Source organism: Hydractinia symbiolongicarpus, chromosome 11 (assembly GCF_029227915.1).
Source record: "Hydractinia symbiolongicarpus strain clone_291-10 chromosome 11, HSymV2.1, whole genome shotgun sequence".
NCBI classification, from domain to species: Eukaryota; Metazoa; Cnidaria; class Hydrozoa; order Anthoathecata; family Hydractiniidae; genus Hydractinia; species Hydractinia symbiolongicarpus.
In genome coordinates this window covers 14,625,044-14,635,801 of record NC_079885.1, presented here as the reverse complement: position 1 = coordinate 14,635,801, position 10,758 = coordinate 14,625,044, and the positions used below count along the sequence as shown (strand labels likewise).

The 10,758-nt window shown below is 42.3% G+C and overlaps 11 non-coding genes across 11 annotated transcripts; all 11 read right to left on the bottom strand.

Annotated features, from left to right (window-relative positions):
* Positions 1 to 1,035: 1,035 nt before the first annotated feature.
* Positions 1,036 to 1,154, bottom strand: LOC130614999 (5S ribosomal RNA). Its single transcript, XR_008976090.1, has one exon. It is a non-coding gene; the product is annotated as a 5S ribosomal RNA (ribosomal RNA).
* Positions 1,155 to 1,604: 450 nt separating this feature from the next.
* On the bottom strand, positions 1,605 to 1,723 carry LOC130618075 (5S ribosomal RNA). Its single transcript, XR_008979150.1, has one exon. It is a non-coding gene; the product is annotated as a 5S ribosomal RNA (ribosomal RNA).
* A 450-nt stretch (positions 1,724 to 2,173) lies between these two features.
* Positions 2,174 to 2,292, bottom strand: LOC130614998 (5S ribosomal RNA). The gene has a single exon (XR_008976089.1). It is a non-coding gene; the product is annotated as a 5S ribosomal RNA (ribosomal RNA).
* A 449-nt stretch (positions 2,293 to 2,741) lies between these two features.
* LOC130618230 (5S ribosomal RNA) lies at positions 2,742 to 2,861 on the bottom strand. The gene has a single exon (XR_008979305.1). It is a non-coding gene; the product is annotated as a 5S ribosomal RNA (ribosomal RNA).
* Positions 2,862 to 3,311: 450 nt separating this feature from the next.
* Positions 3,312 to 3,430, bottom strand: LOC130616229 (5S ribosomal RNA). Its single transcript, XR_008977313.1, has one exon. It is a non-coding gene; the product is annotated as a 5S ribosomal RNA (ribosomal RNA).
* A 450-nt stretch (positions 3,431 to 3,880) lies between these two features.
* On the bottom strand, positions 3,881 to 3,999 carry LOC130617194 (5S ribosomal RNA). Its single transcript, XR_008978272.1, has one exon. It is a non-coding gene; the product is annotated as a 5S ribosomal RNA (ribosomal RNA).
* Positions 4,000 to 4,449: 450 nt separating this feature from the next.
* LOC130614997 (5S ribosomal RNA) lies at positions 4,450 to 4,568 on the bottom strand. The gene has a single exon (XR_008976087.1). It is a non-coding gene; the product is annotated as a 5S ribosomal RNA (ribosomal RNA).
* A 450-nt stretch (positions 4,569 to 5,018) lies between these two features.
* LOC130616094 (5S ribosomal RNA) lies at positions 5,019 to 5,137 on the bottom strand. The gene has a single exon (XR_008977178.1). It is a non-coding gene; the product is annotated as a 5S ribosomal RNA (ribosomal RNA).
* A 450-nt stretch (positions 5,138 to 5,587) lies between these two features.
* LOC130615829 (5S ribosomal RNA) lies at positions 5,588 to 5,706 on the bottom strand. The gene has a single exon (XR_008976916.1). It is a non-coding gene; the product is annotated as a 5S ribosomal RNA (ribosomal RNA).
* A 450-nt stretch (positions 5,707 to 6,156) lies between these two features.
* LOC130614996 (5S ribosomal RNA) lies at positions 6,157 to 6,275 on the bottom strand. The gene has a single exon (XR_008976086.1). It is a non-coding gene; the product is annotated as a 5S ribosomal RNA (ribosomal RNA).
* A 450-nt stretch (positions 6,276 to 6,725) lies between these two features.
* LOC130617177 (5S ribosomal RNA) lies at positions 6,726 to 6,844 on the bottom strand. The gene has a single exon (XR_008978254.1). It is a non-coding gene; the product is annotated as a 5S ribosomal RNA (ribosomal RNA).
* Between the last annotated feature and the right edge of the window lie 3,914 nt (positions 6,845 to 10,758).

Sequence of the window (10,758 nt, the reverse complement as noted above, 5' to 3'; positions counted from 1 at the left end):
ATGATAGTCGGAAAGGTACACCATTGGTAGCCTGGTTTGAAGAGTGGAAGCACGAGATTTACGCGTAAGGCCTTTTTTAGACTTACAAAAGCCATACTATAGCATTTAGAGGACTGTGCGCGTACTTGCGGGTTTTTTAACGTCACGGCGACAAAGAAAACGACTTGGGACGTCATAGTCCATTGAGACTGGAAGGACTACACCAATGGTACCTTGCGCAGGCAGGTGGAGCGACAGAATTTACGTATAAGGCCTTTAATAGGCTGCAAATGGCCATATTACAGCCTTTACAGGGCTGTGCACGTTGTTGACAGTGTTCTATAGCCATGGCGTCAAGGAAAAGGACTTTGGACGTCTTATTCCATTAAGACTGGGAACATCAGACCATTGGTAGCCTTGCTGGGGACGTGGAAGAACGTGATTTACGTGTAAGGCCTTTATTAGGCTGCAAATGGCCATATTACTGCCTTTAGAGGGCTGTGCACGTAGTTAACAGTGTTCTATAGCCATGGCGCCAAGGAAAAGGACTTGGGACGTCATAGTCCATTGAGACTGGAAGGACTACTCCTATGCTAACCTGCGCAGGCAGTTGGAACGACAGTGTTTACGTTAAAAGCCTTTATTTAACTGCAAATGGCCATATTACAGCCTTTAGAGGGCTGTGCACGGAGTTAAAAGTGTTCTAAAGCCATGGCGCCAAGAAAAAATGACTTGGGACGTCATATTACATTGAGACTGAAAACACTAGACCAATGGTAACTTGCGCAGGCAGGTGGAGCGACAGTATCTACGTATAAGGCCTTTAATAGGCTGCAAATGGCAATATTACAGCGTTCAAAGGGCCGTGCACGTAGTTAAATGTGTTTTAACGGTAAAGCACCAAGGAAAAGGAATTGGGACGTCGTAGTTCAATGATAGTCGGAAAGGTATTTGCAGTCTAGTCCTTCCAGTCTCAATGGACTATGACGGCGGCTATTGCGTAAAAAAGATACGTCACAGTCGTAATGATAAATAATGTAACGTGAAAAAGTCAATAGCCTACGACACCGGGAGTTCCCAGGCGGTCCCCCATCCAAGTACTATCCCGGCCCGACGATGCTTAACTTCCGTGATCGGACGAGAACAGGTGTGTTCATCGTGGTATGGTCGTAGACAAAGAAACGGGCAGATATCTACGATTTATTAGCACATTACATCGAAAATGGTTTAAACTTTAAAGGTCATATTTCTTGACTGGATTATCCGAAATATGTCGTGTTTATGTGCATTTGAAAGCTCTTTTCAAGCGCTATCGATTATTTACGACAACCATGCGCTTTAAGATTTCCGGTAAAAAGTTCCAACTAAGGCAATCTAAGGTACTTTCAGACTTAATTTTCATATGACAAAGTTATTTAGCAAATTAACTACATCGCCATTTTCTTTGTCTGACGCTCGTAATCCATTCATTTGCGACGTGGAGCATTTATTGCAGCCAGATCGTAGCCGTTTTGAAGGGAAAGAAACTTCTAATCAAGTCCCTTACTTGATTTACTCAGCGGCTATTGCGTCAAAAAGATACGTCACAGTCGTAATGATAAATAATGTAACGTGAAAAAGTCAATAGCCTACGACACCGGGAGTTCCCAGGCGGTCCCCCTTCCAAGTACTATCCTGGCCCGACGATGCTTAACTTCCGTGATCGTACGAGAACAGGTGTGTTCATCCTGGTATGGTCGTTGACAAACAAACGGGCAGATATCTACGAATTATTAGCACATTACATCGAAAATGGTTTAAATTTTAAAGGTCATATTTCTTGACTGGATTATCCGAAATATGTCGTGTTTATGTGCATTTGAAAGCTCTTTTCAAGCGCTATCCATTATTTACGACAACCATGCGCTTTAAGATTTCCGGTAAAAAGTTCCAACGAAGGCAATCTAGGGTACTTTCAGACTTAATTTTCATATGACAAAGTTAATTAGCAAAGTAACTACATCGCAATTTTCTTTGTCTGACGCTCTTAATCCATTCATTTGCGACGTGGTGCATTTATTGCCGCAAGATTGTAGCCCTTTTTAAGGAAAAGCAACTTCTAATCATGTCTCTTACTTGATTTACTCGGCGGCTATTGCGTAAAAAAGATACGTCACAGTCGTAATGATAAATAATGTAACGTGAAAAAGTCAATAGCCTACGACACCGGGAGTTCCCAGGCGGTCCCCCATCCAAGTACTATCCCGGCCCGACGATGCTTAACTTCCGTGATCGGACGAGAACAGGTGTGTTCATCGTGGTATGGTCGTAGACAAACAAACGGGCATATATCTACGATTTATTAGCACATTACATCGAAAATGGTTTAAATTTTAAAGGTCATATTTCTTGACTGGATTATCCGAAATATGTCGTGTTTATGTGCATTTGAAAGCTCTTTTCAAGCGCTATCCATTATTTACGACAACCATGCGCTTTAAGATTTCCGGTAAAAAGTTCCAACGAAGGCAATCTAGGGTACTTTCAGACTTAATTTTCATATGACAAAGTTAATTAGCAAAGTAACTACATCGCCATTTTTTTTGTCTGACGCTCTTAATCCATTCATTTGCGACGTGGTGCATTTATTGCCGCAAGATTGTAGTCCTTTTTAAGGAAAAGCAACTTCTAATCATGTCTTTTACTTGATTTACTCTAGGCTATTGCGTAAAAAAGATACGTTACAGTCGTAATGATAAATAATGTAACGTGAAAAAGTCAATAGCCTACGACACCGGGAGTTCCCAGGCGGTTCCCCCATCCAAGTACTATCCCGGCCGGACGATGCTTAACTTCCGTGATCGGACGAGAACAGGTGTGTTCATCGTGGTATGGTCGTAGACAAACAAACGGGCATATATCTACGATTTATTAGCACATTACATCGAAAATGGTTTAAACTTTAAAGGTCATATTTCTTGACTGGATTATCCGAAATATGTCGTGTTTATGTGCATTTGAAAGCTCTTTTCAAACGCTATCCATTATTTACGACAACCATGCGCTTTAAGATTTCTGGTAAAAAGTTCCAACGAAGGCAATCTAGGGTACTTTCAGACTTAATTTTCATATGACAAAGTTAATTAGCAAAGTAACTACATCGCCATTTTCTTTGTCTGACGCTCTTAATCCATTCATTTGCGTCGTGACGCATTTTGTGCAGCAAGATTGTAGCCCTTTTTAGGGGAAAGAAACTTTTAATCATGTCCCTTACTTGATTAACTCAGCGGCTATTGCGTAAAAAAGATACGTCACAGTCGTAATGATAAATAATGTAACGTGAAAAAGTCAATAGCCTACGACACCGGGAGTTCCCAGGCGGTCCCCCATCCAAGTACTATGCCGGCCCGACGATGCTTAACTTCCGTGATCGGACGAGAACAGGTGTGTTCATCGTGGTATGGTCGTAGACAAACAAACGGGCAGATATCTACGATTTATTAGCACATTACATCGAAAATGGTTTAAACTTTAAAGGTCATATTTCTTGACTGGATTATCCGAATTATGTCGTGTTTATGTGCATTTGAAAGCTCTTTTCAAGCGCTATCGATTATTTACGACAACCATGCGCTTTAAGATTTCCGGTAAAAAGTTCCAACGAAGGCAATCTAGGGTACTTTCAGACTTAATTTTCATATGACAAAGTTAATTAGCAAAGTAACTACATCGCCATCTTCTTTGTCTGACGCTCTTAATCCATTCATTTGCGACGTGGTGCATTTATTGCCGCAAGATTGTAGCCCTTTTTAAGGAAAAGCAACTTCTAATCATGTCTTTTACTTGATTTACTCGGCGGCTATTGCGTAAAAAAGATACGTTACAGTCGTAATGATAAATAATGTAACGTGAAAAAGTCAATAGCCTACGACACCGGGAGTTCCCAGGCGGTCCCCCATCCAAGTACTATCCCGGCCGGACGATGCTTAACTTCCGTGATCGGACGAGAACAGGTGTGTTCATCGTGGTATGATCGTAGACAAACAAACGGGCAGATATCTCCGATTTATTAGCACATTACATCGAAAATGGTTTAAACTTTAAAGGTCATATTTCTTGACTGGATTATCCGAAATATGTCGTGTTTATGTGCATTTGAAAGCTCTTTTCAAACGCTATCCATTATTTACGACAACCATGCGCTTTAAGATTTCTGGTAAAAAGTTCCAACGAAGGCAATCTAGGGTACTTTCAGACTTAATTTTCATATGACAAAGTTAATTAGCAAAGAAACTACATCGCCATTTTCTTTGTCTGACGCTCTTAATCCATGCATTTGCGTCGTGACGCATTTTGTGCAGCAAGATTGTAGCCCTTTTTAGGGGAAAGAAACTTCTAATCATGTCCCTTACTTGATTAACTCAGCGGCTATTGCGTAAAAAAGATACGTCACAGTCGTAATGATAAATAATGTAACGTGAAAAAGTCAATAGCCTACGACACCGGGAGTTCCCAGGCGGTCCCCCATCCAAGTACTATCCCGGCCCGACGATGCTTAACTTCCGTGATCGGACGAGAACAGGTGTGTTCATCGTGGTATGGTCGTAGACAAACAAACGGGCAGATATCTACGATTTATTAGCACATTACATCGAAAATGGTTTAAACTTTAAAGGTCATATTTCTTGACTGGATTATCCGAAATATGTCGTGTTTATGTGCATTTGAAAGCTCTTTTCAAGCGCTATCCATTATTTACGACAACCATGCGCTTTAAGATTTCTGGTAAAAAGTTCCAACGAAGGCAATCTAGGGTACTTTCAGACTTAATTTTCATATGACAAAGTTAATTAGCAAAGTAACTACATCGCCATTTTCTTTGTCTGACGCTCTTAATCCATGCATTTGCGTCGTGACGCATTTTGTGCAGCAAGATTGTAGCCCTTTTTAGGGGAAAGAAACTTCTAATCATGTCCCTTACTTGATTAACTCAGCGGCTATTGCGTAAAAAAGATACGTCACAGTCGTAATGATAAATAATGTAACGTGAAAAAGTCAATAGCCTACGACACCGGGAGTTCCCAGGCGGTCCCCCATCCAAGTACTATCCCGGCCCGACGATGGTTAACTTCCGTGATCGGACGAGAACAGGTGTGTTCATCGTGGTATGGTCGTAGACAAACAAACGGGCAGATATCTACGATTTATTAGCACATTACATCGAAAATGGTTTAAACTTTAAAGGTCATATTTCTTGACTGGATTATCCGAAATATGTCGTGTTTATGTGCATTTGAAAGCTCTTTTCAAGCGCTATCGATTATTTACGACAACCATGCGCTTTAAGATTTCCGGTAAAAAGTTCCAACGAAGGCAATCTAAGGTACTTTCAGACTAAATTTTCATATGACAAAGTTATTTAGCAAATTAACTACATCTCCATTTTCTTTGTCTGACGCTCGTAATCCATTCATTTGCGACGTGGAGCATTTATTGCAGCCAGATCGTAGCCGTTTTGAAGGGAAAGAAACTTCTAATCAAGTCCCTTACTTGATTTACTCAGCGGCTATTGCGTCAAAAAGATACGTCACAGTCGTAATGATAAATAATGTAACGTGAAAAAGTCAATAGCCTACGACACCGGGAGTTCCCAGGCGGTCCCCCATCCAAGTACTATCCCGGCCCGACGATGCTTAACTTCCGTGATCGTACGAGAACAGGTGTGTTCATCGTGGTATGGTCGTAGACAAACAAACGGGCAGATATCTACGAATTATTAGCACATTACATCGAAAATGGTTTAAATTTTAAAGGTCATATTTCTTGACTGGATTATCCGAAATATGTCGTGTTTATGTGCATTTGAAAGCTCTTTTCAAGCGCTATCCATTATTTACGACAACCATGCGCTTTAAGATTTCCGGTAAAAAGTTCCAACGAAGGCAATCTAGGGTACTTTCAGACTTAATTTTCATATGACAAAGTTAATTAGCAAAGTAACTACATCGCCATTTTCTTTGTCTGACGCTCTTAATCCATTCATTTGCGACGTGGTGCATTTATTGCCGCAAGATTGTAGCCCTTTTTAAGGAAAAGCAACTTCTAATCATGTCTCTTACTTGATTTACTCGGCGGCTATTGCGTAAAAAAGATACGTCACAGTCGTAATGATAAATAATGTAACGTGAAAAAGTCAATAGCCTACGACACCGGGAGTTCCCAGGCGGTCCCCCATCCAAGTACTATCCCGGCCCGACGATGCTTAACTTCCGTGATCGGACGAGAACAGGTGTGTTCATCGTGGTATGGTCGTAGACAAACAAACGGGCAGATATCTACGATTTATTAGCACATTACATCGAAAATGGTTTAAACTTTAAAGGTCATATTTCTTGACTGGATTATCCGAAATATGTCGTGTTTATGTGCATTTGAAAGCTCTTTTCAAACGCTATCCATTATTTACGACAACCATGCGCTTTAAGATTTCTGGTAAAAAGTTCTAACGAAGGCAATCTAGGGTACTTTCAGACTTAATTTTCATATGACAAAGTTAATTAGCAAAGTAACTACATCGCCATTTTCTTTGTCTGACGCTCTTAATCCATTCATTTGCGTCGTGACGCATTTTGTGCAGCAAGATTGTAGCCCTTTTTAGGGGAAAGAAACTTCTAATCATGTCCCTTACTTGATTAACTCAGCGGCTATTGCGTAAAAAAGATACGTCACAGTCGTAATGATAAATAATGTAACGTGAAAAAGTCAATAGCCTACGACACCGGGAGTTCCCAGGCGGTCCCCCATCCAAGTACTATCCCGGCCCGATGATGCTTAACTTCCGTGATCGAACGAGAACAAGTGTGTTCATCGTGGTATGGTCGTAGACAAACAAACGGGCAGATATCTACGATTTATTAGCACATTACATCGAAAATGGTTTAAACTTTAAAGGTCATATTTCTTGACTGGATTATCCGAAATATGTCGTGTTTATGTGCATTTGAAAGCTCTTTTCAAGCGCTATCGATTATTTACGACAACCATGCGCTTTAAGATTTCCGGTAAAAAGTTCCAACGAAGGCAATCTAAGGTACTTTCAGACTTAATTTTCATATGACAAAGTTATTTAGCAAATTTGACAGTCTTCTATACACCATTGGTAGCCTGGTTTGCACGTGATTTACGCGTAAGGCCTTTTTTAGACTTACAAAAGCCATACTATAGAATTTAGAGGACTGTGCGCGTACTTGCTGGTTTTTAAACGTCACAGCGACAAAGAAAACGACTTGGGACGTCATAGTCCATTGAGACTGGAAGGACTACACCAATGATAGCCTGGTTGGGAGCGTGGAAGCACGTGGTTTACGTGTAAGGCCTTTATTTGGCTACAAAAGGCAATATTACAGCATTTAAAGGACTGTGCGCTTAGTTGACAGTGTTCTATAGCCATGGCGTCAAAGACAAGGACTTTGGACGTCTTATTTCATTAAGACTGGGAACACTAGACCATTGGTAGCCTTGCTGGGTACGTGGAAGAACGTGATTTACGTATAACACCTTTATTAGGCTGCAAATGGCCATATTACTGCCTTTAGAGGGCTGTGCACGTAGTTAACAGTGTTCTATAGCCATGGCGCTAAGGAAAAGGACTTGGGACGTCATAGTCCATTGAGACTGGAAGGACTAGACTAATGGTATCCCGCGAAGGGTGGTGGAACCACGTTATTTCCGTGTAAAGCCTTTATTTGGCTACAAAAGGCAATATTACAGCATTTAAAGGACTGTGCGCGTAGTTGACAGTGTTCTATAGCCATGGCGTCAAGGAAAAGGACTTTGGACGTCATATTACATTGAGACTGAAAACACTAGACCAATGGTAGCCTGGTTGGGAGCGTGGAAGCACGTGGTTTACGTGTAAGGCCTTTATTTGGCTACAAATGGCCATATTACAGCCTTTAGAGGGCCGTGCACGGAGTTAAAAGTGTTTTAACGCTAAAGCGCCAAGGAAAAGGACTTGAGACGTCATATTCCATTAAGACTGGGAACACTAGACCATTGGTAACCTTGCTTGGGGCGTGGAAGAACGTGATTTGCGTGTAAGACCTTTATTAGTCTGTAAAAGGCCATGTTACAGCATTTAGAGGACTGTGCGCGTAGTTGCCGGTCTTCTAACGCCAAGGTGCCAAAGAAAACGACTTGGGACGTTGAAGTCTATTGGGACTGGAAGGACTAGACCAATGATATCCCGCGGAGGGTGGTGGAATCACGGTATTTTCGTGTAAAGGCTTTATTAGGCTGCAAAAGGCCATATTACTGACTTTAGAGGGCTGTGCACGTAGTTGACAGTGTTCTATAGCCATGGCGTCAAGGAAAGGACTTTGGACGTCCTATTCCATTAAGACTGGGAACACTAGACCATTGGTAGCCTTGCTGGGGACGTGGAAGAACGTGATTTACGTGTAAGGCCTTTATTAGGCTGCAAATGGCCATATTACTGCCTTTAGAGGGCTGTGCACGTAGTTAACAGTGTTCTATAGCCATGGCGCCAAGGAAAAGGACTTGGGACGTCATAGTCCATTGAGACTGGAAGGACTAGACTAATGGTATCCCGCGAAGGGTGGTGGAACCACGTTATTTCCGTGTAAAGCCTTTATTTGGCTACAAAAGGCAATATTACAGCATTTAAAGGACTGTGCGCGTAGTTGACAGTGTTCTATAGCCATGGCGTCAAGGAAAAGGACTTTGGACGTCATATTACATTGAGACTGAAAACACTAGACCAATGGTAGCCTGGTTGGGAGCGTGGAAGCACGTGGTTTACGTGTAAGGCCTTTATTTGGCTACAAATGGCCATATTACAGCCTTTAGAGGGCCGTGCACGAAATTAACAGTGTGCTAAAGCCATGGCGCCAAGGAAAATGACTTGGCACGTCATAGTCCATTGAGACTGGAAGGACTAGACTAATGGTATCCCGCGAAGGGTGGTGGAACCACGTTATTTCCGTGTAAAGCCTTTATTTGGCTACAAAAGGCAATATTACAGCATTTAAAGAACTGTGCGCGTAGTTGACAGTGTTCTATAGCCATGGCGTCAAAGACAAGGACTTTGGACGTCTTATTCCATTAAGACTGGGAACACTAGACCATTGGTAGCCTTGCTGGGGACGTGGAAGAACGTGATTTACGTATAACACCTTTATTAGGCTGCAAATGGCCATATTACAGCATTTAGAGGTCTGTGCACGTAGTAAAAAGTGTTTTAACGCTAAAGCGCCAAGGAAAAGGACTTGAGACGTTATATTCCATTAAGACTGGGAACACTAGACCATTGGTAACCTTGCTTGGGGCGTGGAAGAACGTGATTTGCGTGTAAGACCTTTATTAGTCTGTAAAAGGCCATGTTACAGCATTTAGAGGACTGTGCGCGTAGTTGCCGGTCTTATAACGCCAAGGTGCCAAAGAAAACGACTTGGGACGTTGTAGTCCATTGGGACTGGAAGGACTAGACCAATGGTATCCCGCGGAGGATGGTGGAATCACGGTATTTTCGTGTAAAGGCTTTATTAGGCCGCAAAAGGCCATATTACTGACTTTAGAGGGCTGTGCACGTAGTTGACAGTGTTCTATAGCCATGGCGCCAAGGAAAAGGACTTGGGACGTCATAGTCCATTGAGACTGGAAGGACTACTCCTATGGTAACCTGCGCAGGCAGTTGGAACGACAGTGTTTACGTTTAAAGCCTTTATTTAACTGCAAATGGCCATATTACAGCCTTTAGAGGGCTGTGCACGGAGTTAAAAGTGTTCTAAAGCCATGGCGCCAAGGAAAATGACTTGGGACGTCATATTACATTGAGACTGAAAACACTAGACCAATGGTAACTTGCGCAGGCAGGTGGAGCGACAGTATTTACGTATAAGGCCTTTAATAGGCTGCAAATGGCAATATTACAGCGTTCAAAGGGCCGTGCACGTAGTTAAATGTGTTTTAACGCTAAAGCGCCAAGGAAAAGGAATTGGGACGTCGTAGTTCAATGATAGTCGGAAAGGTACACCATTGGTAGCCTGGTTTGAAGAGTGGAAGCACGTGATTTACGCGTAAGGCCTTTTTTAGACTTACAAAAGCCATACTATAGAATTTAGAGACTTGGGACGTCATAGTCCATTGAGACTGGAAGGACTACACCAATGGTAACTTGCGCAGGCAGGTGGAGCGACAGTATTTACGTATAAGGCCTTTAATAGGCTGCAAATGGCCATATTACAGCCTTTAGAGGGCCGTGCACGGAGTTAACAGTGTGCTAAAGCCATGGCGCCAAGGAAAATGACTTGGCACGTCATAGTCCATTGAGACTGGAAGGACTAGACTAATGGTAGCCGCGCTGGGACGTGGAAGAACGTGATTTTCGTGTAAGGCCTTTATTAGGCTGCAAATGGCCATATTACTGCCTTTAGAGGGCTGTGCACGTAGTTAACAGTGTTCTATAGCCATGGCGCCAAGGAAAAGGACTTGGGACGTCATAGTCCATTGAGATTGGAAGGACTACTCCTTTGGTAACCTGCGCAGGCAGTTGGAACGATAGTATTTACGTTTAAAGCCTTTATTAGTCTGCAAAAGGCCATGTTACAGCATTTAGAGGGCTGTGCAAGGAGTTAAAAGTGTTTTAACGCTAAAGCGCCAAGGAAAAGGACTTGAGACGTCATATTCCATTAGACTGGGAACACTAGACCATTTGTAACCTTGCTTGGGGCGTGGAAGAACGTGGTTTACGTGTAAGGCCTTTATTTGGCTACAAAAGGC